Source organism: Phyllobates terribilis, unplaced genomic scaffold (assembly GCF_046119375.1).
Source record: "Phyllobates terribilis strain yellow unplaced genomic scaffold, ASM4611937v1 Scaffold_4__5_contigs__length_816908805, whole genome shotgun sequence".
NCBI classification, from domain to species: Eukaryota; Metazoa; Chordata; class Amphibia; order Anura; family Dendrobatidae; genus Phyllobates; species Phyllobates terribilis.
In genome coordinates, this window is record NW_027362764.1 from 812,938,576 (window position 1) to 812,943,328 (window position 4,753).

The following is a 4,753-nucleotide window of genomic DNA, read 5'->3' on the forward strand; positions in this document are numbered from 1 at the left end:
CCCATCATTGCTCTCTCCCAGCACCCCAGTCATTGCTCTCTCCCAGGAACACTTCATTGCTCTCCCCTTCCCGACCATCCCCATCATTGCTCTCCCCAGTGCCAGCCCCATCATTCCTCTCCCCAGCCCCATCAACTCCATTATTCCTCTCCCCAGCCCCTCCATCCCATTATTCCTCATCACAGCCCTATCAGCCCCATTATTGCTCTTCCCGGCCCCATCATTCCTCTTCCTGGCCCTATCAGCCCCATCATTCCTCTCCCTGGCCCGATCAGCCCCATTATTGCTTTCCCCAGCCCCACCATTGTTCTCCCCAGTCCCATCATTGCTCACCCCAGCCCCACCATCCCATCATTGCTCTTCCCAGCCCCATCATTGCTCTCCCTAAACCCACCATTGCTCTTCCTAGCCCCATCAGCCCCATTTTTCCTCTCTCCAGCCCCATCATTCCTCTCCCTGGCCCCATTATTGCTCTCCCCAGCCCCATCATTGCTCACCCCAGCCCCACCATCCCATCATTGCTCTCCCCAGCCTTATCATTCCTCTTCCCAGCCCCATCATTGCTCTCCCTAGCCCCACCATCCCATTATTCCTCTCTCCAGCCCCATTATTGCTCTTCCCAGCCCCATCAGCCCCATTATTCCTCTCCCCAGCAGCCCTATTATTGCTCTTTCCAGCCCCATCAACCCCATTATTCCTCTCCCCAGCCCCATCAGCCCTCTCCCCAGCCGCATTATTGCTTTCCCCAGCCCCATCATTGCTCTCCCCAGTCCCATCAGCCCCATTATTGCTCTCCCCAGCCCCATCACTCCTCTCCCCAGCCCCATCATTGCTCTTCCCAGCCCCATCAGCCCCATTATTGCTCCCCCCCCAGCCCCACCATCCCACCATTGCTCTCCCCCCACCTCCCCTCCCCAGCGTTTCAATAAAAACAGACAAAAAAACCCCAACAACTTACCTCAGCTCGCTCCCCTTCAGCATCCTCCTGGTTTCCGGCAGCTTTCTTCCTGACCCAGGCGCACGCTGCATGATGACGTCATCAAGCAGCGAGCGCCTGGGTCAGGGAGGAAGCAGAGGACGAACCCTCCAGCTCCGCTGCTATTCTCCTCCTGACAGCAGCGGAGCTGCAGGGATCACTCACTGACCGCAGGGAGCAGCTGCACCTTGCGGGCCCCTTGGTGCAGCTGCATGGTGGGGACCCGGCGCAGCTGCACCGGCGGCGGTACGTCCACCCCTGGACTGCTATGGGGCCCCCCCGGCTCACGGGCCCATAGCAGTCGCGTGGTCTGCCGCCATTGGTGGTACACCACTGATTGTAAGCTCTTGTGATCGGGGCCGTCACTCCTCCTGGGATATGTGTGTTATTCTGTATTGTCTGTCCCTCTGTAATGTAAAGTGCTGCGGAAATAAAAATTATGTGTAAAGGTCAAAGTGCAAAATGTAAGGTATAATTTGTCCTCTGCGAGAAAACGCGTTGTTCTCTTCTACTGGAGACACAATGAATGGCTGAGATGTGAGGAGCAGCTCGGGCTCAGGACTCCTCCTGGAGGTGCCGCCGCGTGGTGAGGGGGACGATGAAGACCGCACTCCCCGGTCAGGACCACCGCACCGGCCTCCTCTCCACTCATTGCTTTCCTGTAATTTCTCAGTCTCTGGTGGATATGATGGGCGGAGAGGTGACGGGGGCAATTTCTCCAGGTCACGCTGTTGTGGAACAGTTTCTTTGATGGTGCTCTATGAAGAAATCACATCTGTTAAGTTTTCCTTCTAATGGAGACAATCTGCTTTGTCTTCCCCCAGGATGTGCCGGACCACCACAAACCTCTCCTCACTGATGACCCCAGACAGCTCCATCATCCTTCTGCTCCATCAGGTAGACTGCGATGGCCGGTCTGAGCATTGGCCATCTGGACACTTAGACCCAATTCATCATTTGCTTCTTTTGTCTCTTTCCTTTTTATCTTGTGGTAACAGTTGCCGTTTTTGGCACCAAATTCATCAAATGCCGCATACAATTCATCACTTTGGCGCAAAATGAAATTTATTTTTTTTTTCTCTTGTGTTGAACTGGTTTTGTGATTTTTGGCATCAAAAGCCGCAAATTGTGCACAAGGGGGATCTGGAGTGACGCGGCGCCAAACTTGGGGACTGTTTAAAAATTAAAATTGCTGAATCCTGCAGAAACATCTGGAATGACTAGACTTCACCCACAAAGCGGAAAACAAAAACAGGCGAACGAGTACAAAATAGACTTCAATAAGGCGCAAAGGCAACGAAGACTCGAGACCATGATGTAACCACACAGTTGGGTTACGGAATAAGCTGCCGAGTGTGCAGACGAAGAATAACGCTGCTGCTGCTTATTATGTCACCTGGCTGCTGCAGATTCAGCAGTCTTCCTCCCTCTCCATAGACTTCTGTGACGACACTGCATTTATTCTTAATGATGCCAGATGTATTTTCAGTAGGTCAAGAGACATAATCCATTGTTCATGAGCCTGAATGTTGACTCTTGAATTGATGCTTGTTGATTTGTCGAATGCTTCTTCACGGCTTATTGAATCAGTTCCTGCAGCTTGTTGTTCTGCAAACATTGTTTGAGTGCTCAAATAAAATGCATATTTTGTCCTTCAATGAGAGATGACCTCCTCCCACCTCCCCCCAAACCTGTGGGTTATGGCCTGAATAAGAGCTGTGGACTATATCGGAGGGATCTGCTTCTGTTTCCAGAGACTACATGACAGCAGCCAAAGCACCACGGCTCCAACCGGACGAAAACAAACCTGCAGATCCACTGCCCATCACTGAACCCTCGGAGAACTTTGGAGAAGGTTGGGACCCTCCGGTCTCCTGGCCACATACCTCACTGTTCTCTGTCAGCTTCCTAAGCATGCCGCTACCTCCTCTCTGTAGGTGCCCGCCAAACGCGGGGTAATACTGGTGGGGGTAGTCGGCCCTGGACGCCCTGAAGTCGCCGCTGCTCTAATTCTTAGTGAGTCAGCAGAAGGGCGAGACTCTGTAATTTGCCCCATCTTGTGTACTTGCTGGGACTGTTCTACATGTCATTGTCTGTTGGTGGTTCAATAAAGTATTGCCACGCTGTTTACCACCATATGCTGTCTGAGTAGTGTTCTGCCCACGAGGAAGGAGAGCGGGCGTTCAGTGGGGTGAGCCCTGCTCCATGCGGTCTTTCTAAAGACAACCAGGCCAGTGGACGAGAACATCTACTGACCCCAGTGTCTCCACACTTTGTGGCAGCGGTGGATACTACTCCGCCCGGCCAATACTACAGGTATTGGGACAGATTTTAAGCTATTTTTGGTAAGTGGAAAAAGAATCCTATTTCTCTGATAGATGTGAAGATCAGAAACTTTAATGTCCGATTGTTCTCTGGAAAAGTGCAGTCACTGTTTCAGGTAAAGAAGAATATATTCTTATTACTATTAGAGCAGTCCGCTTCTGTTCTCCTGATCGTTTCCACTCGCGCTCCTCAATTCCCAGGTAACATCTCTGTTCAGGGAATGCAGACGATCTCATTCCTGAGTGAGGAGAGGGCAGTTGGTGCTCATGCAGTTCTATGGAGATGTGTAACGTTGTCAGGAGAGCTTGCAGGAAAGACTTGGCTCCAGCTTCTCCCCTTTATAGGGGTTTACAAGCACCAGCCGTCATCTCTGAGAGAGTAAGATCAACTCAGGAGCAGAAAGAAGCCAATTTCTCTGATGTGTCAAAGATTCTTATTTTCATGTGAACCATCGATTTAGAAAATAAAGATGAAATGACGGCGACTCTTGCCCACATCCGGCGTTACCTTATCCCTTCCCTCCCACACTTTCTCCTAGTGTTCACTCATAGCAAGTCTTCTCACCCTACTACCATGCCTTCACTCTTCTCGCCCTACCGTCACCCTATTCCCTCACACCCCTTCCAGTCCCTATCCCCGAGCCGTCCCAGCTGTAGCTACAATATTAACCCTCTGTCTTCTGGCATCTTTCTTGCTATACCCCATTGATCAATATGTATTGAGCCACCCCGCCCCCGGTCTGCCATTTACATCATCTCTAATCTCCCTTCATCTGTAAACTCCTGGCTCAATTCCTCCAATCCGATAAGTGACCCTTTGTAATCTGGTCCTGCACCTTACACTACAGACCGTGCCCTCACTGAAGCCTCTGACCGCCTACCAGCAGCTCAGTCTAAGGCCACGGCCCCACTATCAGTATTCGGTCAGTATTTTTTCTCAGGAGTGGGTGATACATGCAGAATTGGTGACTTGTTTCTATTATAACTTTCTCTGTTCCTCACCTGGTTTTGGCTCCCTCTCCTTAGAAAAAGACTGACAGAATACTGATAGTGGGGCCGTGGCCTTATGACTTTCCTGGATCACGGCAGCAGCGGACGCCGCGGATCATCAGCTCCTCCGCGCTCTGCTCTACCAGTTTACAGAACCGGTTCGCTCCTAGATTTCTGTCCACGTTTCCTACCACTTGCAGGTTTGGTTATGTCAGAAGAGCATAGAGACATTTCCAGGTGTTGGGCTAAGTTGTGGACGGCCGGGGGATTCAGGAATAGACAGTTGTATCCAATGTTGGGGGTGGACATCAGTAGTCAGAGTTTGAGGTGTCCAAGTGGCAGCTGCACAGTCAGGTCTTCAGGCTGAGGGAGACAGCAGCAGAATCTAGAACAGTCCCGGCCAGTACAGAGAAGAAGCCGGACGCGGCGCACTCCTACACGACCAATTGGATGAAGACACGTC